General features: G+C 37.0%; 1 long non-coding RNA gene across 1 annotated transcript; it reads left to right on the top strand.

Moving 5' to 3' along the window:
• The first annotated feature begins 19,418 nt into the window (after positions 1-19,418).
• Positions 19,419-22,169, top strand: LOC141582741 (uncharacterized). Its single transcript, XR_012515617.1, has 3 exons — positions 19,419-19,612; positions 20,756-20,901; positions 22,006-22,169. It is a non-coding gene; the product is annotated as an uncharacterized LOC141582741 (long non-coding RNA).
• The last annotated feature ends 1,832 nt before the right edge of the window (positions 22,170-24,001 follow it).

Below are 24,001 nucleotides of genomic sequence, written 5' to 3'. Positions count from 1 at the left end.
CTAAATATTTCCAGGCTACTGGTGGGTCAGGCATGCACTGACAGCAATGTTGTGGATGGTGATACTGGCTGTGAACATGGAAGAAAACAAGGTCTGGTCTCCTTTTTTCACCCAGACGGTGTCGACGAGCTGACCTAAGAGATAACAGGACAGGTACATGAGACCCCGTGTACATCCTGGGAAAGGCGGTGGCAACTGCTTGGGACCCCAGCCCACCCGGCCAGTGGATCTTCCATATTCCTTACAGCTTTTGAGAGGTTCGCTACTCAAAGGAGGATGAATCAAGGAAAGTACAGGGCTGGGGCACAATTTTGTTAAACATGACAAGGAATATGCCTTGGTTCAAGAAAACCCATGGCTCAGCACGGTGGTTTACACCTGTAATCTCAGCACTTTAGAAGGTGGAGGTGAGAAGATCACCAGAGGTCAGGAGTTCGAGGCCATCACGGCCAACATAGAAACCCCATCTCTACTAAAAATACAGAAATTAGCCAGGTGTGGTGGCACATGCCTGTAGTCCCAGCTACTCAAGAGGCTGAGGCCTGAGAATCCCAGGAGGTGGAGGTTGCAGTGAGCCGAACCACACCATTGTACTCCAGCCTGGGTGACAGAGTGAGACTCCATCTAAAAAATAAAATGAGAAAATCCGATCCTTCTGCCACGCATGGGGGTGCATGCCTGTAATCCCAGCACTTTGGGAGGCTGAGGTGGGCACATCACTTGAGGTCAGGAGTTCAAGATCAGCCTGGCTAACATGGCAAAACCTTGGCTCTACTAAAAATACAAAAATGAACCGGGTATGGTTGCATGTGCCTGTAATCCCAGCTAATTGGGAGACCGAGGCAGGAGAATCACTTGAACCCCGAAGGTGGAGCTAGCAGTGAGCTTAGATCACGCCACTGCACTTAAGCCTGGGGCCAGAGAAGACTCCATCTCAAAAGAAAAAAGAAAAGGCAATGCAACCCCTACTAGTCTTCTCTATAAGCAGGCTCAGAGTGATGGCCGTGGAGTTTTTGGTCAGCCAGGGGCTTGAACACAATGGAATGTCTTCTTTTTTTTTTTTTTGAGACAGAGTTTTCGCTCTTGTTTACCCAGGCTGGAGTGCAATGGCGCCATCTCAGCTCACCGCAACCTCTGCCTCCTGGGTTCAGGCAATTCTCCTGCCTCAGCCTCCTGAGTAGCTGGGATTACAGGCACGTGCCACCATGCCCAGCTAATTTTTTGTATTTTTTAGTAGAGACGGGGTTTCACCATGCTGACCAGAATGGTCTCGATCTCTTGACCTCGTGATCCACCCGCCTCAGCCTCCCAAAGTGCTGGGATTACAGGCTTGAGCCACTGCGCCCGGCTTGGAATGTCTTCTAATACAGGCAACTACTATAAGCAATAAAACAGGTTGGGTTTGGCAGCTCTCATCTGTAATCCCAGCACTTTGGGAGGCTGAGGCTGGAGGATCATTTGAGTCCAGCTGTTTGAGATCAGCCCAGGTAGGAGGGTGAAAGCCCATCTCTACAAAAAATAAGTTAGTCTCACATGGTGGTGCACCTGTGGTCCCAGCTACTGGGAGGCTGAAGCAGGAGGACTGGTTGAGCCTGAGAGGTGGAGGCTGCAGTGAGCCACAATTACACCTGGATGCAGTGAGCCTGGATGACAGACTGAGACCCTGTCTTCAAAAAAGAAAAAAAAAATTCGTTTGTAAGGATAATACAGACTGAGTACAGTGGCTCACCGCTGTAATATCCAGAATTCCGGACTTTGGGAGGCTAAGGCAGGGGGACTGCTTGAAGCCAGGTGTTTGAGACCAGCGTGCATAACATAGAGGGACCCAGTCTCTACAAAAAACACAAAAAAATTAGCCAGGCATGGTGGCATGTTCTTGTAGCCAGCTACTCACGAGGCTGAAGGGGGAGGATCGTTTGAATCCAGGGAAGGTGGAGGCTGCAGTGAGCCATTATGTCACTTCTGCACTCCAGCCTGGGTGCAGTAGTACAGTCAGAACTCAGCACAGCCTGCAACTTCACAGAGCGAGACCCTCTCTCAAAACAAAACAAAAACAACAACAAAAAAAGCTGGGGCTCATGCCTGTAATCCCATCACTTTGGGAGGCTGTGGTGGGCAGATCATGAGGTCAGGAGATCGAGACCATCCTCCCCAACATGGTGAAACTCCATCTCTACTAATAATATATATATATAAAAAAAAAGGTGGGCATGGTGGTACACACCTGTAGTCCTAGCTACTTGGGAGGCTGAGGCAGGAGAACTACTTGAACCCAGGAGGCAGAGATTGCAGTGAGCCAAGACTGAACCACTGCACTATAGTCTGAAATTACAGGTGTGTGCCACCAGGCCTGGCTAATTTTTGTATTTTAGTAGAGATGGGGTTTCACCATGTTAGCCAGGCTGGTCTCCAACTCCTGATCTCAGGTGATCCTCCCACTTTAGCCTCCCAAAGTGCTGGGATTGCAGGTGTGAGCCACTGTGCCCAGTCTGATTTTTTTCAAGTATTTAAAAATATAAAACCAATAAACATTCTTGGGCAGATATGAGCTGTATAAAAACAGATGGTGAGCTGGGCGCAGTGGCTCAAGCCTGTAATCCCAGCACTTTGGGAGGCCGAGGCGGGTGGATCACGAGGTTGAGAGATCGAGACCATCCTGGTCAACATGGTGAAACCCTGTCTCTACTAAAAATACAAAAAATTAGCTGGGCATGGTGGCACATGCCTGTAATACCAGCTACTGAGGAGGTTGAGGCAGGACAATTGCCTGAACCCAGGAGGCGGACGTTGCGGTGACCCGAGATCCTGCCATTGCACTACAGCCTGGGTAACAAGAGCGAAACTCCGACTAAAAAAAAAGACGACAACAACAACAACAACAACAACAGTAACAACAACAAAAACACAAACTCAAACTCCAGCCCTTTTTTTTTCTTTTTTGTTTCTTTTTTAAGAGATAGATAGGGACTAGGGACTTCCTGTGTTGTTCAGCCTACAGTGCAGTGGTATAATCATAGCCCACAGCAGCCTCTTACTACCAGGATCAAGCAGTCCTCCCACCTTAGCCTCCTGAGTAGCTGGGATTATAATAGCACAGCTTGGGTGTGTATTTGTATTATTTTCCAAGATAAAGGTAAGGGTTTTATTTGTATTTTTGACAATAACACACCTTGGGGGAGTATTTGTATTATTTTGAAAGATACAGCTAAGGGTTGTATTTGTATTTTTGACAATAACACAGCTTGGGGGTGTATTTGTATTATTTTCAAAGATACAGCTAAGGTTTGTATTTGTATTTTTGAGAATAACAGAACGTGGGGGTGTATTTGTATTATTTTCAAGGATACAGCTAAGGGTTGTAATTGTATTTTTGACATTAACACAGATTTGGGGTGTATTTGTATTATTTTCAAAGATACAGCTAAGGGTTGTATTTGTATTTTTGACAATAACACAGCTTGGGGGTGTATTTGTATTATTTTGAAAGATACAGCTATGGGTTGTATTGGTATTTTTGGCAATAACACAGCTTGGGGGAGTATTTGTATTATTTTAAAATATAAAGCTAAGGGTTGTATTTGTATTTTTGACATTAACACAGCTTTGGGGTGTATTTGTATTATTTTCCAAGATACAGCTAAGGGTTGTATTTGTATTTTTGAGAATAACAGAGCTTGGGGGTGCATTTGTATTATTTTCCAAGATAGAGCTAAGGGTTATATTTGTCATTTTGAAAATAACGCAGCCTGGGGGTGTATTTGTATTATTTTCCAAGATACAGCTAAGGGTTGTATTTGTATTTTTGAAAATAACACAGCTTGGGGGTGTGTTTGTATTATTTTCCAAGATACAGCTAGGGGTTGTATTTTTATTTTTGACAATAACATAGCTTGGGGGTGTATTTGTACTATTTTCAAAGATACAGCTAAGGGTTGTGTTTGTATTTTTGACAATAACACAGCTTGGGAGTGTATTTGTATTATTTTCAAAGATAGAGCTAAGGGTAGTATTTGTATTTTTGACAATAACAGAGCTTGGGGGTGTATTTGTATGATTTTCAAAGATACAGCTAAGGGTTGTATTTGTATTTTTGACAATAACCCAGCTTTGGGGTGTATTTGTCTTATTTTCAAAGATACAGCTAAGGGTTGTATTTGTATTTTTAACAATAACACAGCTTGTGGGTGTATTTGCATTACTTTCAAAGATACAGCTAAGGATTGTATTTTTATTTTTGACAATAACACAGCTTGGGGGTGTATTTGTATTATTTTCCAAGATACAGCTAAGGGTTGTATTTGTATTTTTGACAATAACACAGCTTGGGGGTGTATTTGTATTATTATCAAAGATAGAGCCTAGGGTTGTATTTGTATTTTTGACAATATCACAGTTTGGGGTGTATTTGTATTATTTTCAAAGATACAGCCAAGGGTTGTATTTGTATTTTTGACATTACACAGCTTGGGTGTGTATTTGCATTATTTTCAAAGATACAGGTAAGGGTTTTATTTGTATTTTTGAGAATAACAGTGCTTGTGGGTGTATTTGTATTATTTTCAAGGATACAGCTAAGGGTTGTATATGTATTTTTGACAATAACACAGCTTGGGAGTGTATTTGTATTATTTTCAAAGATACAGCTAAGGGTTGTATTTGTATTTTTGACAATAACACAGCTTGGGGATGTATTTGTATTATTTTCCAAGATACAGCTAAGGGTTCTATTTGTATTTTTGACACTAACATAGCTTGGGTGTGTATTTGTATTATTTTCAAAGATACAGCCTAGGGTTGTATTTGAATTTTTGACAATAACACAGATTTGGGGTGTATTTGTATTATTTTCAAAGATACAGCTAAGGGTTGTATTTGCATTTTTGACAATAACACAGCTTGGGGGTGTATTTTTATTATTATCCAAGATACAGCTAAGGGTTGTATTTGTATTTTTGACAATAACACAGCTTGGGGGTGTATTTGTATTATTTTCAAAGATACAGCTATGTGTTGTATTTGTATTTTTGAAAATAACACAGCTTGGGGGTGTATCTGTACTATTTTCATATATACAGCTAAGGTTTGTATTTGTATTTTTGACATTAACACAGCTTCTGGGTGTATTTGTATTATTTTCAAAGACACAGCTAAGGGTTGTATTTGTATTTTATAGAATAACAGAGCTTGGGGGTGTATTTGTATTATTTTCAAGGATTCAGCTAAGGGTTGTATTTGTATTTTTGACAATAACACAGCTTTGGGGTGTATTTGTATTATTTTCAAAGATACAGCTAAGGGTTGTATTTGTATTTTTGACGATAACACAGCTTGGGGGTGTATTTGTATTATTTTCAAAGATACAGCTATGGGTTGTATTTGTATTTTTGGTAATAACAAAGCTTGGGGGTGTATTTGTATTATTTTAAAATATGCAGCTAAGGGTTGTATTTGTATTTTTCACATTAGCATAGCTTTGGGGTGTATTTGTATTATTTTCAAAGATACAGATAAGGGTTGTATTTGTATTTTTGAGAATAACACAGCTTAGGGGTGCATTTGTATTATTTTCCAAGATACAGCTAATGGTTATATTTATCATTTTGAAAATAACACAGCTTGGGGGTGTATTTGTATTAATTTCCAAGATACAGCTAAGGGATGTATTTGTATTTTTGAAAATAACACAGCTTGGTGGTGTATTTGTATTATTTTCCAAGATACAGCTAAGGGTTGTATTTTTATTTTTGACAAAAACACAGCTTGGTGGTGTATTTGTATTATTATCAAAGATACAGCTAAGGGTTGTGTTTGTATTTTTGACAATAAGAGAGTTTGGGAGTGTATTAGTATTATTTTCAAAGATACAGCTAAGGGTTGTATTTTTATTTTTGAGAATCACACTGCTTGGTAGTGTATTTGTATTATTTTCAAAGATAAGGCTAAGGGTTGTGTTTGTATTTTTGACAATAAGACATCTAGGGGGTGTATTTGTATTATTTTAAAAGATACAACTAAGGGTTGTTTTTGTATTTTTGACAATAACACAGCATGGGGGTGTATTTGTATTATTTTCAAAGATAAAGCTAAGGGTTGTATTTGTATTTTCGACAATAACACTGCTAGGGGGTGTATTTGTATTATTTTCAAAGATACAGCTAAGGATTGTATTTGTATTTATGACAATAACACAGCTTAGGGGTGTATTTGTATTATTTTCAAAGATAGAGCTAAGGGTTGTATTTGTAATTCTGACAATAACACAGCTTGGGGGTGTATTTGTATTATTTTCAAAGATACACCTAAGGGTTGTATTTGTATTTTTGACAATAACACAGCTTGGGGGTGTATTTGCATTATTTTCCACGATACAGCTAAGGGTTGTATTTGCATTTTTGACAATAACACAGGTTGGGGGTGTATTTGTATTATTTTGCAAGATAGAGCTAAGCGTTGTATTTGTATTTCTGACAATAACACATATTGGGGGTGTATTTGTATTATTTTCCGATTTACAGCTAAGGGTTGTATCTGTATTTTTGATTATAGCAGAGTTTTGGGTTGTATTTGTATTATTTTCAAAGATACAGCTAAGGGTTGTATTTGTATTTTTGACAATAACACAGCTTGGGGGTGTATTTGTATTATTTTCCGATTTACAGCTAAGGGTTGTATATGTATTTTTGATTATAACACCGCTTGGGGGTGTATTTGTATTATTTTCCAAGATATAGCTAAGGGTTTTTTCTGTATTTTTGAAAATAACACAGCTTGAGGGTGTAATTGTATTATTTTCCGAGATAAAGCTAAGGGTTGTATGTGTGTTTTTGACAATAACACAGCTTGGGGGTGTATTAGTATTATTTTCCGAGATAAAGCTAAGGGTTGTATCTGTATTTTTGACAATAACACAGATTGGGTGTGTATTTATATTATTTTCCGTGATATAGCTAAGGGTTGTATCTGTATTTTTGACAATAACAGAGCTTGGGGGTTTGTTTGTATTATTTTTCGAGATACAGCTAATGGTTGTATCTGTATTTTAGACAATAACACAGCGTGGGGGTGTATTTGTATTATTTTCCGAGATACAGCTAAGGATTGTATCTGTATTTTTGACAATAACACAGCTTGGGGATGTATTTGTATTATTTTACGAGATACAGCTTAGGGTTGTATCTGTATTTTTGACAATAACACAGCTTTGGGGTGTATTTGTATTATTTTCCGAGATACAGCTAAGGGTTGTATCTGTATTTTTGACGATAACACAGCTTGCGGGTGCATTTGTATTATTTTCCGAGATACAGCTAAGGGTTGTATCTGTATTTTTCACAATAACACAGCATGTGGGTGCATTTGTATTATTTTCCCAGGTACAGCTAAGGGTTGTATTTGTTTTTTTGACAATAACACATTTTGGGGGTGTTTTTGTATTATTTTCCAAGATACAGTTATGGGTTGTATTTGTATTTTTGACACTAACACAACTTGGGGGCGTATTTGTATTATTTTCCAAGACACAGCGAAGGGTTTTATTTGTATTTTTGACAATAACACTGCTTGGGGGTGAATTTGAATTATTTTCCAAGATACATCTAATCGTTTTATTTGTATTTTTGACAATAACACAGCTTGTGGATGTATTTGTATTATTATCCAAGATACAGCTAAGGGTTTTATTTGTATTTTTGACAATAACACAGCTTTGGGGTGTATTTGTATTATTTTCCAAGATACAGCTAAGGGTTGTATCTGTATTTTTGACAATAGCACAGCTTGGGGGTGTATTTCTATTATTTTCCGAGATACAGCTAAGGTTTGTATTTGTATTTTTGACAATAACACAGCTTCGGGGTGTAATTGTATTATTTTCCAAGATAAAGTTAAGGGTTGTATTTGTATTTTTGAAAATAACACAGCTTGGGGTCTATTTGTATTATTTTCCAAGATACAGCTAAGGGTTGCAATTGTATTATTGAAAATAAAACAGCTTGGGGGTGTATTTGTAATATTTTCCAAGATACAGCCAAGGGTGGTCTTTGTATTTTTGAAAATAACAAAGCTTGGGGGTGTATTTGTATTATTTTCCGAGATACATCTAAGGGTTATCTTTCTATTTTTGACAATAACACAGCTTGCGGGTGTATTTTTATTATTTTCCGAGAAACAGCTAAGGGTTCTATCTGTATTTTTGACAATAACACAGCTTGGGGTTGTATTTTTATTATTTTCCGAGATAGAGCTAAGGGTTGTATCTTTATTTTTCACAATAACACAGCTTGTGGGTGTATTTGTATTATTTTCTGAGATACAGCTAAGGGTTGTGTCTGTATTTTTGACAATAACACAGCTTGTGGGTGTATTTGTATTATTTTCCAAGATACAGCTAAGGGTTGTATCAGTATTTTTGACAATAACACAGCTTGGGTGTGTATTTGTATTATTTTCCGAGATACAGCTAAGGGTTTTATCTGTATTATTAACAAAAACACAGCTTGGCGGTGTATTTCAATTATTTTCCGAGGTACAGCTAAGGGTTGTATCTGAATTTTTGACAATAACATAGCTGGGGGTGTATTTGTATTATTTTCCGATATACAGCTAAGTATTGTATATGTATTTTTGACAATAACACAGCTTGGGTGTGTATTTGTATTATTTTTCAAGATACAGCTAAGGGCTGTATTTTTGTATTTTTGAAAATAACACAGGACGGGGTTGCATTTGTATTATTTTCCATGATACACATAAGGGTTGTATTTGTATTTTTGAAAATAACACAGCTTGGGGGTGTATTTGTATTATTTTCCGAGATACAGCTAAGGTTTGTATTTGTATTTTTGAAAATAACACAGCTTGGTGGTGTATTTGTATTATTTTCCAAGAACAGCTAAGGTTTGTATTTGTATTTTTGACAATAACACAGCTAGGGGGTGTATTTTTATTATTTTCCAAGATACAGCCCAGGGCTGTATTTGTATTTTTGACAGTAACACAGCTTGGGTGTGTATTTGTACTATTTTCGGAGATACAACTAAGGGTTGTATCTATATTTTTGACAATAACACAGCTTGGGGGTGTATTTGTATTATTTTCCGAGATACAGCTTAGGGTTGTATTTGTATTTTTGACAATAACACAGCTTGGCGGTGTATTTGTATTATTTTCCACGATATAGCTAAGGGTTGTATCTGTCTATTTGACAATAACACAGATTGTGGGTGAATTTGTATTATTTTCCGAGATACAGCTAAGTGTAGTATCTGTATTTTTGACAATAACGAAACTTGGGGGTGAATTTGTATTATTTTCCGAATACAGCTAAGGGTTGTATTTGTATTTTTGACAATAACACAGCATGGAAGTGTATTTGTATTATTTTGCAAGATACAGCTAAGGGTTGTAATTGTATTTTTGACAATAACATTGCTTGGGGGTGAATTTGAATTATTTTCCAAGATACAGCTAATCGTTGTATTTGTATATTTGACAATAAAAAAGGTTTGGGGTGTATTTCTATTATTTTCCAATATACAGCTAAGGGATGTATCTGTATTTTTGACAATAACACAGCTTGTGTGTGTATTTCTATTATTTTCCAAGATACAGCTAAGGGCTTTGTTTGTATTTTTGAAAATAACACAGCTTGGTGGTGTATTTATATTATTTTCCAAGATACAGCTAAGGGTTGTATTTTTATTTTTGAAAATAACGCAGCTTGTGGGTGTATTTGTATTATTTTCCAAGATAGAGCTAAGGGTTGTATTTGTATTTTTGAAAATAACGCAGCTTGGGGGTGTATTTGTATTATTTTCCAAGATACAGCTAAGGGTGGTATTTGTATTTTTGAAAATAACACAGCTTGGGGGTGTATTTGTATTATTTTCGAAGATAGAGCTAAGGGTTGTATTTGTATTTTTGACAATAACACAGCTTGGGGGTGTATTTGTATTATTTTCCAAGATACAGTTAAGGGCTGTATTTTTGTATTTTTGAAAATAAGACAGCTCGGGGGTGTATTTGTGTTATTTTCCATGATACAGCTAAGGGTTGTATTTGTATTTTTGAAAATAACACAGCTTGTGGGTGTGTTTGTATTATTTTCCTAGAACAGCTAAGTTTTGTATTTGTATTTTTGAGAATAACACAGCTTGGGTGTGTATTTCTATTATTTTCAAAGATACAGCTCAGGGCTTTATTTGTATTTTTGACAATAACACAGCTTGGGCGTGTATTTGTACTATTTTCGGAGATACAACTAAGGGTTGTATCTATATTTTTAACAATAACACAGCTTGGGGGTGTATTTGTATTATTTTCCAAGATACAGCTTAGGGTTGTATTTGTATTTTTGACAATAACACAGCGTGGCGGTGTATTTGTATTATTTTACGAGATACAGCTAAGGGTTATATCTGTCTTTTTGACAATAACATAGATTGTGGGTGTATTTGTATTATTTTCCGAGATACAGCTAAGGGTTGTATTTGTATTTCTGACAATAACAAAGCTTGGAAGTGTATTTGTATTATTTTCCAAGATACAGCTAAGGGTTGTATTTGTATTTTTGACAATAACATTGCTTGGGGGTGAATTTGAATTATTTTCCAAGATACAGCTAATCGTTGTATTTGTATTTTTGACAATAACAAAGCTTTGGGGTGTATTTCTATTATTTTCCAAGATCAGCTAAGGGTTGTATCTGTATTTTTGACAATAACACAGCTTGGGTGTGTATTTCTATTATTTTCCAAGATACAGCTAAGGGCTGTGTTTGTATTTTTGAAAATAACACAGCTTGGTGGTGTATTTGTATTATTTTCCGAGATACAACTAAGGGTTGTATTTGTATTTTTGAAAACAACACAGCTTGGGGGTGTGTTTGTATTATTTTCCAAGATACAGCTAAGGGTTTTACTTGTATTTTTGAAAATAACAGAGTTTGGGGGTGTATTTGTATTATTTTCCAAGATACAGCTAAGGGTTGTATTTGTACTTTTGAAAATAACACAGCTTGGTGGGGTCTTTGTATTATTTTCCAAGATACAGCTAAGGGTTTTATTTGTATTTTTGACAATAACACAGCTTGGTGGGGTCTTTGTATTATTTTCCAAGATACAGCTAAGGGTGGTATTTGTATTTTTGAAAATAACACAGCTTGGGGGTGTATTTGTATTATTTTCGAAGATAGAGCTAAGGGTTGTATTTGTATTTCTGACAATAACACAGCTTGGGGGTGTATTTGTATTATTTTCCAAGATACAGCTAAGGGTTGTATTTGTATTTTTGACAATAACATAGCTTGGGGGTGTATTCGTATTGTTTTCCAAGACAAAGCTACGAATTGTAATTGTATTTTTGAAAATAACACATCTTGGGTGTGTATTTGTATTATTTTCCGAGGTATAGCTAAGGGTTGTATCTGAATTTTTGACAATAACACAGCTTGGGGGTGTATTTGTATTATTTTCCGAGATACAGCTAAGTATTGTATCTGTATTTTTGACAACAACACAGCTTGGGGGTGTATTTGTATTATTTTTCAACATACAGCTAAGGGCTGTATTTTAGTATTTTTGAAAATAACACAGCTCGTGGGTGTATTTGTATTATTTTCCAAGATACACCTAAGGGTTGTATTTGTATTTTTGAAAATAACACAGCTTGGTGGTGTATTTATATTATTTTCCAAGATACAGCTAAGGGTTGTATTTGTATTTTTGAAAATAACGCAGCTTGTGGGTGTATTTGTATTATTTTTCAAGATAGAGCTAAGGGTTGTATTTGTATTTTTGAAAATAACGCAGCTTGGGGGTGTATTTGTATTATTTTCCAAGATACAGCTAAGGGGGGTATTTGTATTTTTGAAAATAACACAGCTTGGGGGTGTATTTGTATTATTTTCGAAGATAGGGCTAAGGGTTGTATTTGTATTTTTGACAATAACACAGCTTGGGGGTGTATTTGTATTATTTTCCAAGATACAGCTAAGGGTTATATTTGTATTTTTGACAATAACAGAGCTTGGGGGTGTATTCGTATTATTTTCCAAGACACAGCTAAGAATTGTAATTGTATTTTTGAAAATAACACATCTTGGGGGTGTATTTGTATTATTTTCCGAGGTATAGGTAAGGGTTGTATCTGAATTTTTGACAATAACACAGCTTTGGGGTGTATTTGTATTATTTTCCGAGGTACAGCTAAACTTTGTATTTGTATTTTTGACAATTACACTACTTGGGGGTGTATTTGTATTATTTTCCAAGATACAGCTAAGGGTTGTATGTGTATTTTTGACAATAACACAGCTTGGGGGTGTATTTGTGTTATTTTCCAAGATACAGCTAAGGGTAGTTTCTGTATTTTTGACAATAACACAGCTTAGTGGTGCATTTGTATTTTTTTCCAAGATACAGCTAAGGGTTTTATTTGTATTTTTGAAAATAACACAGCTTGGGGGTGTATTTGTATTATTTTCCGAGGTACAGCTAAGGGTTGTATTTGTTTTTTTGACAATAACACAGCTTGGGTGTGTATTTGTATTATTTTCCGAGATACATTTAAGGGTTGTACCTGTATTTTTGACAGTAACACAGCTTTGGTGTGTATTTGTATTATTTTCCGAGATACAGCTAAGGTTTGTATCTGTATTTTTCACAATAGCACAGCTTGGGTGTGTATTTCTATTATTTTCCAAGATACAGCTAAGTTTTTTTATTTGTATTTTTGAAAATAACACACCTTGTTGGTGTATTTGTATTATTTTCCAAGATAAAGCTAAGGGTTGTATTTGTATTTTTGAAAATAACACAGCTTCGTGGTCTATTTGTATTATTTTCCAAGATACTGCTAAGGGTTGTATTTGTATTTTTGAAAATAACACATCTTGGGGGTGTATTTGTAATATTTTCTAAGATACAGCCAAGGGTTTTATTTGTATTTTTGAAAATAACAAAGCTTGGGGGTGTATTTGTATTATTTTCCAAGATACAGCTAATGGTTTTGTTTGTATTTTTGGCAACAACACAGCTTGGTGGTGTATTAATATTATTTTCCGAGATACATCTAAGGGTTATCTTGTATTTTTGACAATAACACAACTTGGGGGTGTATTTGTATTATTTTCCGAGATACAGCTAAGGGTTCTATCTGTATTTTTGACAACAAAACAGCTTGGGGGTGTATTTGTATTATTTTCTGAGATATAGCTAAGGGTTGTATCTGTATTTTTGAGAATAACACAGCTTGGAGGTGTATTTGTATTATTTTCCGGGATACAGCTAAGTGTTGCATCTGTATTTTTGACAATAACACAGCTTGGTGTTGAATTTGTATTATTTTCCGAGTTACAGCTAAGGGTTTTTTGTGTATTTTTGACTGTAACACAGCTTGGGTGTGTATTTGTATTATTTTACGAGATACAGCTAAGGGTTGTATCTGTATTTTTGACAGTAACACAGCTTTGGGGTGTATTTCTATTATTTTCCGAGATACAGCTAAGGTGTGTATTTGTATTTTTGACAATAACACAGCTTGGTGGTGTAATTGTATTATTTTCCAAGATAAAGTTAAGGGTTTTATTTGTATTTTTGAAAATAACACAGCTTAAGGGTCTATTTGTATTATTTTCCAAGATACAGCTAAGGGTTGTATTTGTATTGTTGAAAATAAAACAGCTTGGGGGTGTATTTGTAATATTTTCCATGATACAGCCAAGGGTTGTTTTTGTATTCTTGACAGTAACACAGCTTGGGGGTGTATTTGTATTATTTTCTAAGATACAGCTAAGCGTTATCTTTCTATTTTTGAAAATAACACAGCTTGGGGGTGTATTTGTATTATTTTCTGAGATACAGCTAAGGGTTGTATTTGTATTTTTGACAATAACACAGCTTGGGGGTGTATTTGTATTATTTTCCGAGATACAGCTAAGGGTTGTATCTGTATTTTTGACAATAACACAGGTTGTGGGTGTATTTCTATTATTTTCCGAGATACAGCTAAGGGTTGTATCAGTATTTTTGACAATAACACAGCTTGGGTGTGTATTTGTATTATTTTCCGAGATACAGCTAAGGGTTTTATCTGTATTTTTAACAAAAACACAGCTTGGCGGTGTATTTCTATTATTTTCCGAGGTACAGCTAAGGGATGTATCTGAATTTTTGACAATAACATAGCTGGGGAGTGTATTTGTATTATTTTCTGATATAAAGCTAAGTATTGTATCTGTATTTCTGACAATAACACAGCTTGGGTGTGTATTTGTATTATTTTTAAAGATACAGTTAAGGGCTGTATTTTTGTATTTTTGAAAATAAGACAGCTCGGGGGTGTATTTGTGTTATTTTCCATGACACAGCTAAGGGTTGTATTTGTATTTTTGAAAATAACACAGCTTGTGGGTGTGTTTGTATTATTTTCCGAGATACAGCTAAGGTTTCCATTTGTATTTTTGAAAATAACACAGCTTGGTGGTGTATTTGTATTATTTTCCTAGAACAGCTAAGTTTTGTATTTGTATTTTTGAGAATAACACAGCTTGGGTGTGTATTTTTATTATTTTCCAAGATACAGCTCAGGGCTTTATTTGTATTTTTGACAATAACACAGCTTGGGCGTGTATTTGTACTATTTTCGGAGATACAACTAAGGGTTGTATCTATATTTTTAACAATAACACAGCTTGGGGGTGTATTTGTATTATTTTCCAAGATACAGCTTAGGGTTGTATTTGTATTTTCGACAATAACACAGCTTGGCGGTGTATTTGTATTATTTTACGAGATACAGCTAAGGGTTATATCTGTCTTTTTGACAATAACACAGATTGTGGGTGTATTTGTATTATTTTCCAAGATACAGCTAAGGGTTGTATTTGTATTTTTGACCATAACAAAGCTTGGAAGTGTATTTGTATTATTTTCCAAGATACAGCTAAGGGTTGTATTTGTATTTTTGACAATAACATTGCTTGGGGGTGAATTTGAATTATTTTCCAAGATACAGCTAATCGTTGTATTTGTATTTTTGACAATAACAAAGCTTTGGGGTGTATTTCTATTATTTTCTAAGATACAGCTAAGGGTTGTATCTGTATTTTTGACAATAACACAGCTTAGGTGTGTATTTCTATTATTTTCCAAGATACAGCTAAGGGCTGTGTTTGTATTTTTGAAAATAACACAGCTTGGTGGTGTATTTGTATTATTTTCCGAGATACAACTAAGGGTTGTATTTGTATTTTTGAAAACAACACAGCTTGGGGGTATGTTTGTATTATTTTCCAAGATACAGCTAAGGGTTTTACTTGTATTTTTGAAAATAACAGAGTTTGGGGGTGTATTTGTATTATTTTCCAAGATACAGCTAAGGGTTGTATTTGTACTTTTGAAAATTACACAGCTTGGTGGGGTCTTTGTATTATTTTCCAAGATACAGCTAAGGGTTTTATTTGTATTTTTGACAATAACACAGCTTGGTGGGGTCTTTGTATTATTTTCCAAGATACAGCTAAGGGTGGTATTTGTATTTTTGAAAATAACACAGCTTGGGGGTGTATTTGTATTATTTTCGAAGATAGAGCTAAGGGTTGTATTTGTATTTTTGACAATAACACAGCTTGGGGGTGTATTTGTATTATTTTCCAAGATACAGCTAAGGGTTGTATTTGTATTTTTGACAATAACATAGCTTGGGGGTGTATTCGTATTGTTTTCCAAGACAGAGTTACGAATTGTAATTGTATTTTTGAAAATAACACATCTTGGGGGTGTATTTGTATTATATTCCGAGGTATAGCTAAGGGTTGTATCTGAATTTTTGACAATAACACAGCTTGGGGGTGTATTTGTATTATTTTCCGAGATACAGCTAAGTATTGTATCTGTATTTTTGACAACAACACAGCTTGGGGGTGTATTTGTATTATTTTTCAACATACAGCTAAGGGCTGTATTTTAGTATTTTTGAAAATAACACAGCTCGTGGGTGTATTTGTATTATTTTCCAAGATACACCTAAGGGTTGTATTTGTATTTTTGAAAATAACACAGCTTGGGGGTGTATTTGTCTTATTTTCCGAGATACAGCTAAGAAATGTATTTGTATTTTTGAAAATAACACAGCTTGGGTGTGTATTTGTATTATTTTCGGAGGCACAGCTAAGGTTTGCATTTGTATTTTTGAAAATAACACAGCTTGGTGGTGTATTTGTATTATTTTCCAAGAACAGCTAAGGTTTGTATTTGTATTTCTGACAATAACACAGCTTGGGGGTGTATTTGTATTATTTTCCAAGATACAGCTAAGGGTTGTATTTGTATTTTTGAAAATAACACAGCTTGGGGGTGCATTTGTATTATTTTCCGAGGTACAGCTAAGGGTTGTATTTGTTTTTTTGACAATAACACAGCTTGCGTGTGTATTTGTATTATTTTTCGAGATACATTTAAGGGTTCTACCTGTATTTTTGACAGTAACACAGCTTTGGGGTGTATTTGTATTATTTTCCGAGATTCAGCTAAGGCTTGTATCTGTATTTTTGAGAATAGTACAGCTTGGGTGTGTATTTCTATTATTTTCCAAGATACAGCTAAGTTTTTTTATTTGTATTTTTGAAAATAACACACCTTGGTGGTGTATTTGTATTATTTTCCAAGATAAAGCTAAGGGTTGTATTTGTATTTTTGAAAATAACACAGCTTCGTGGTCTATTTGTATTATTTTCCATGATACTTCTCAGGGTTCTATTTGTATTTTTGAAAATAACACAGCTTGGGGGTGTATTTGTAATATTTTCTAAGATACAGCCAAGGGTTTTATTTGTATTTTTGAAAATAACAGAGCTTGGGTGTGTATTGGTATTATTTCCCAAGATACAGCTAAGGGTTGTATTTGTTGTTTTTGACAATAACACAGCTTGGGGGTGTATTTGTATTATTTTCCAAGATACAGCTATGGGTTGTTTTTGTATTTTTGAAAATAACACAGCTTGAGGGTGTATTTATATTATTTTCCAAGATACAGCTAAGGGTTTTATTTGTATTTTGGAAAATAACACAGCTTGGGGGTGTATTTGTATTATTTTCTGAGATACAGCTGAGTGCTGTATTTTTGTATTTTTGAAAATAACACTGTTTGGGGGTTTATTTGTATTATTTTCCAAGATACAGCTAAGGGCTGTATTTTTGTGTTTTTGAAAATAACACAGCTTTGGGGTGCATTTGTATTATTTTCCAAGATACAGTTAAGGGTTGTATTTGTATTTTTGAAAATGACACATCTTGGGGGTGTATTTGTATTACTTTCCAGGATACAGCTATGGGTTTTAATTGTATTTTTGACAATAACACAGCTTGAGGGTGTATTTGTATTATTTTACAAGATACAGCTAAGGGTTGTTTTTGTATTTTTGAAAATAACAAAGCTTGGGGATGTATTTGTATTATTTTCCAAGATACAGCTAAGGGTTGTATTTGTATTATTGACAATAACACAGCTTGGGTGTCTATTTGTATTATTTTCCAAGATACAACTAAGGATTGTATTTGTATTTTTGACAATAACACAGCTTGGGGGTGTATTTGTATTATTTTCCAAGATACACCTAAGGGTTGTATTTGTATTTTTGACAATAACACTGCTTGGGGGTGAATTTGAATTATTTTCCAAGATACAGCTAATCGTTGTATTTGCATTTTTGACAATAACACAGATTTGGTTTGTATTTGTATTATTTTCCAAGATACAACTAAGGGTTGTATTTGTATTTTTGACAATAACAGAGCTTGGGTGTGTATTTCTATTATTTTCTAAGATACACCTAAGGGTTGCGTTGTATTTTTGAAAATAACACAGCTTGTGGGTGTATTTGTATTATTTTCCAAGAAACAGCTAAGTGTTGTATTTGTATTTTTGAAAATAACACAGCTTGGGGGTGAATTTGTATTATTTTCAAAGATACAGCTAAGTGTTGTGTTTGTATTTTTGACAATAACACAGCTTGGGGGTGTATTTGTATTATTTTCAAAGATAAAGCTAAGGGTTTTATTTCTATTTTTGACTGTATCACAGCTTGGGGTGTATTTGTATTATTTTCAAAGATACACCTAAGGGTTGTATTTGTATTTTTGACAATAACAGAGCTTGGGGGTTTATTTGTATTATTTTCAAAGATACAGCTAAGGGTTGTATTTGTATTTTTGACAATAACACAGCTTGGGGGTGCATTTGTATTACTTTCCAAATTACAGCTAAGGGTTGTATTTGTATTTTTGAAAATAAAACAGCTTGGGGGTGTATTTGTATTATTTTCCTAGATACAGCTAAGGGTTGTATTTGTATTTTTGTAAATAACACAGTTTGCGGGTGTATTTGCATTATTTTCGAAGACACAGCTTAGTGTTGTATTCGTATTTTTGAAAATAACACAGCTTGGGGATGTATTTGTATTACTTTCTAAGATACAGGCAATTGTTTTATTTGTATTTTTGAAAATAACACAGCTTGGGGGTGTATTTATATTATTTTCCGAGTTACACCTAAAGGTTGTATCTGTATTTTTGAAAATAATACAGCTTGGGGGTGTTTTTGTGTTATTTTCTAAGATACAGCTAAGGGTTGTATCTGTATTTTTAACAATAACACAGCTTAGGGGTGTATTTGTATTATTTTCTGAGATACAGCTAAGGGTTGTATCTGTATTTTTGACAATAACACAGCTTAGGGGTGTATTTGTATTATTTTCTGAGATACAGCTAAGGGTTGTATCTGTGTTTTTGACAATAACACAGCTTTTGGTTTTATTTGTATTATTTTCCGAGTTACAGCTAAGGGTTTTATGTGCATTTTTAACTGTAACAGAGCTTGGGGGTGTATTTGTATTGTTTTCCAAGATAGGGCTCAGGGTTGTATTTGTATTTTGGCAATAACACAGCTTGTGTGTGTATTTGTACTATTTTCCGAGATACAGCTAAGGGTTGTATCTGTATTTTTGAAAATAACACAGCTTGGGTGTGTATTTGTATTATTTTCCGAGATAAAGCTAAGGGTTGTATTCAAAGGGAAAGCTACTTTTGCTGTGCCTTTGGGTTCGAGGGGAAATGGGAGTCCTCTTCAGTCAGCAGGGACGACACCTGAGTCCTTTGCAGTCCTCTTGTCTGCCTCTGAGGGTGAAATGAGAGTGGTTCCTGTTATCTTGAGCCATGTCTGAAAGAATTATTCACATTCCCTACGAGAATATACGGGTGAAATAGCGAAAGGTGTGTCTTCCTTTGGAGCATGGACGGGTTCAAAGCCCACCTCATACCACTAAGTATTTTGCTGAACACGAGCAGTTGTGTGTGCGGCCTGTGTTTTGGGTGTTTTTTGTGTCACGTGTGTGTGTGTGTGTGTGTCTGTGTGTGTGTGTGTCTGTATTTCTGTCTCCATTCCTGAGCAGCAAATCTTTATTCCTCTTTTAGCATGTTACTCAGAACTGTGGATGAAGCCCAGCACTCCTGAAAACACAATCCATGTATGGTTGAAGGAATTTTTCTTGGTGATGAGTGAGAGTTTGGTGACTGAAACCAGCTGATTTCCCATTGACCACTGAGGCCACATCTCTCAGGTGAGAAGCAAAGTGAGAATTTGAACCAGGCACATTCTCCTTAGAGACAGTGGGCCAAAGACAGGTCCGATGGAATCTAATGTCTTTTCATTTTGACATCCATCCCGTCAAGCTCTCGTTAAGCCATTGAAGTGTCACATTGGGCCTGGGGTGGCGGTGCACCCTGTGAAATTACACGTCCGAAGATTTGGATTTGATTTCCAGCCATCTGCCAGTCAGTCTGCCAGGCACTTTCATGTGACAAGCCTTAGGCGAGTCCCTTTCTGTCTCTGTTTCCCGATTCCTTCACAGGGATTTATGTGGGCCTTAAGGCCCACTGGGAAAAGATCCCTCTGCCAGCTCAGTGCCTGCTTTCTTGGTTTGACTTGTCAATCTGGACTTGAATACACCTTTGATTTTGGATTGACTCCATTACCTCTCCTAGAAATTAACACACAAAACTGACAGCTGATTGACAAGATGAGAAGCAGTTTTCCAGAATTCAAATTGAACTTAATCCTTTCTTACTAAAAGAATGCTCAACTCAAGGGGACACAGATCACTCGTTTTTACTTCATGAGCTATGGCAGGTAGAGACAAATTTTGAAAAAACACAGCTAAAGCTGTCCGTGCTTTGAATGCTAGACAAGTTTTTCAGAATACACAGCTAAAACGGTCCCCGCTTTAAGTGCTTTAGCACTTAAAGCGGGGACCGTTTTAGCTGTGTATTTTGAAAAAGTTGTGTGCTCTTCAAAGAGAAAGCTACTTTTGCTGTGCCTTTGGGTTCGAGGGGAAATGGGAGTCCTCTTCAGTCAGCAGGGACGACACCTGAGTCCTTTGCAGTCCTCTTGTCTGCCTCTTAGGGTGAAATGAGAGTGGTCTGTGTCATCATGAGCCATGTCTGAAAGAATTATTCACATTCCCTACGAGAATAGATGGGTGAAATAGCGAAAGGTGTGTCTTCCTTTGGAGCATGGACGGGTTCGAAGATCACCTCATACCACTAAGTATTTTGCTGAACACGAGCAGTTGTGTGTGCGGCCTGTGTTTGAGTGTTTTCTGTGTCACTTGTGTGTTTGTGTGTGTGTGTGTGTGTTTCTGTGTGTGTGTGTGTCTGTATTTCTGTCTCCATTCCTGAGCAGCAAATCTTTTTTCCTCTTTTAGCATGTTACTCAGAATTGTGGATGAAGCAAAGAACTCCTGAAAACACAATCCATGTATGGTTGAAGGAATTTTTCTTGGTGATGAGTGAGAGGTTGGTGACTGAAACCAGCTGATTTCCCATTGACCACTGAGGCCACATCTCTCAGGTGAGAAGCAAAGTGAGAATTGAACCAGGCACATTCTCCTTAGAGACAATGGGCCAAAGACAGGTCCGATGGAATCTAATGTCTTTTCATGTTGACATCCATCCCGTGAAGCTCTCGTTAAGCCATTGAAGTGTCACATTGGGCCTGGGGGAGGCGGTGCACCCTGTGAAATTACACGTCCGAAGATTTGGATTTGATTTCCAGCCCTCTGCCAGTCAGTCTGCCAGGCACTTTCATGTGACAAGCCTTAGGCGAGTCCCTTTCTGTCTCTGTTTCCCGATTCCTTCACAGGGATTTATGTGGGCCTTAAGGCCCACTGGGAAAAGATCCCTCTGCCAGCTCAGTGCCTGCTTTCTTGGTTTGACTTGTCAATCTGGACTTGAATACACCTTTGGTTTTGGATTGACTCTATTACCTCTCCTAGAAATTAACACACAAAACTGACAGCTGATTGACAAGACGAGAAGCAGTTTTCCAGAATTCAAATTGAACTTAATCCTTTCTTACTAAAAGAATGCTCAACTCAAGGGGACACAGATCACTCGTTTTGACTTCATGAGCTATGGCAGATAGAGAAAGCTTTTTGGAAATACATAGCTAAAACTGTCCGTGCTTTGAATGCTAGACAAGTTTTTCAGAATACACAGTTAAAGCGGGGACCGTTTTAGCTGTGTATTTTGACAAAGTTGTGTGCTCTTCAAAGAGAAAGCTACTTTTCTGGGCCTTTGGGTTCGAGGGGAAATGGGAGTCCTCTTCAGTCAGCAGGGACGACACCTGAGTCCTTTGCAGTCCGCTTGTCTGCCTCTGAGTGTGAAATGAGAGTGGTCCCTGTCATCATGAGCCATGTCTGAAAGAATTATTCACATTCCCTTCGAGAATAGACGGGTGAAATAGCGAAATGTGTGTCTTCCTTTGGAGCATGGACGGGTTCAAAGCCCACGTCATACCACTAAGTATTTTGCTGAACACAAGCAGTTGTGTGTGCGGCCTGTGTTTGGGTGTTTTTTGTGTCACGTGTGTGTGTGTGTGTGTGTGTTTCTGTGTGTGTGTGTGTCTGTATTTCTGTCTCCATTCCTGAGCAGCAAATCTTTTTTCCTCTTTTAGCATGTTACTCAGAATTGTGGATGAAGCAAAGAACTCCTGAAAACACAATCCATGTATGGTTGAAGGAATTTTTCTTGGTGATGAGTGAGAGATTGGTGACTGAAACCAGCTGATTTCCCATTGACCACTGAGGCCACATCTCTCAGGTGAGAAGCAAAGTGAGAATTGAACCAGGCACATTCTCCTTAGAGACAATGGGCCAAAGACAGGTCCGATGGAATCTAATGTCTTTTCATGTTGACATCCATCCTGTGAAGCTCTCGTTAAGCCATTGAAGTGTCACATTGGGCCTGGTGGAGGCGGTGCACCCTGTGAAATTACACGTCCGAAGATTTGGATTTGATTTCCAGCCCTCTGCCAGTCAGTCTGCCATGCACGTTCATGTGACAAGCCTTAGGCGAGTCCCTTTCTGTCTCTGTTTCCCGATTCCTTCACAGGGATTTAGGTGGGCCTTAAGGCCCACTGGGAAAATATCCCTCTTCCAGCTCAGTGCCTGCTTTCTTGGTTTGACTTGTCAATCTGGACTTGAATACACCTTTGGTTTTGGATTGACTCTATTACCTCTCGTAGAAATTAACACACAAAACTGACAGCTGATTGACAAGATGAGAAGCAGTTTTCCAGAATTCAAATTGAACTTAATACTTTCTTACTAAAAGAATGCTCACCTCAAAAGGACACAGATCACTCGTTTTGACTTCATGAACTATGGCATGTAGAGACAACTTTTTGAAAATACACAGCTAAAACTGTCTGTGCTTTGAATGCTAGACAAGTTTTTCAGAATACACAGCTAAAGCGGGGACCGTTTTAGCTGTGTACTTTGAAAAAGTTGTGTGCTCTTCAAAGAGAAAGCTACTTTTGCTATGCCTTTGGGTTCGAGGGGAAATGGGAGTCCTCTTCAGTCAGCAGGGACGACACCTGAGTCCTTTGCAGTCCTCTTGTTTGCCTCTGAGGGTGAAATGAGAGTGGTCCCTGTCATCATGAGCCATGTCTGAAAGAATTATTCACATTCCCTACGAGAATAGACGGGTGAAATAGCAAAAGGTGTGTCTTCCTTTGGAGCATGGACGGGTTCAAAGCCCACCTCATACCTCTAAGTATTTTGCTGAACACGAGCAGTTGTGTGTGCGGCCTGTGTTTTGGGTGTTTTTTGTGTCACGTGTGTGTGTGTGTGTGTGTGTGTGTCTGTGTGTGTGTGTCTGTATTTCTGTCTCCATTCCGGAGCACCAAATCTTTTTTCCTCTTTTAGCATGTTACTCAGAACTGTGGATGAAGCCCAGCACTCCTGAAAACACAATCCATGTATGGTTGAAGGAATTTTTCTTGGTGATGAGTGAGAGGTTGGTGACTGAAACCAGCTCATTTCCCATTGACCACTGAGGCCACATCTCTCAGGTGAGAAGCAAAGTGAGAATTTGAACCAGGCACATTCTCCTTAGAGACAATGGGCCAAAGACAGGTCCGATGGAATCTAATGTCTTTTCATGTTGACATCCATCCCGTGAAGCTCTCGTTAAGCCATTGAAGTGTCACATTGGGCCTGGGGGAGGCGGTGCACCCTGTGAAATTACACGTCCGAAGATTTGGATTTGATTTCCAGCCCTCTGCCAGTCAGTCTGCCAGGCACTTTCATGTGACAAGCCTTAGGCGAGTCCCTTTCTGTCTCTGTTTCCCGATTCCTTCACAGGGATTTATGTGGGCCTTAAGGCCCACTGGGAAAAGATCCCTCTGCCAGCTCAGTGCCTGCTTTCTTGGTTTGACTTGTCAATCTGGACTTGAATACACCTTTGGTTTTGGATTGACTCTATTACCTCTCCTAGAAATTAACACACAAAACTGACAGCTGATTGACAAGATGAGAAGCAGTTTTCCAGAATTCAAATTGAACTTAATCCTTTCTTACTAAAAGAATGCTCAACTCAAGGGGACACAGATCACTCGTTTTGACTTCATGATTTATGGCAGGTAGAGACAACTTTTTTTTTTTTTTTCT

The sequence above is a fragment of the Saimiri boliviensis genome, chromosome 2 (genome assembly GCF_048565385.1).
Source record: "Saimiri boliviensis isolate mSaiBol1 chromosome 2, mSaiBol1.pri, whole genome shotgun sequence".
NCBI lineage: Eukaryota > Metazoa > Chordata > Mammalia > Primates > Cebidae > Saimiri > Saimiri boliviensis.
This window is presented reverse-complemented; position numbering and strand designations above follow the sequence as displayed.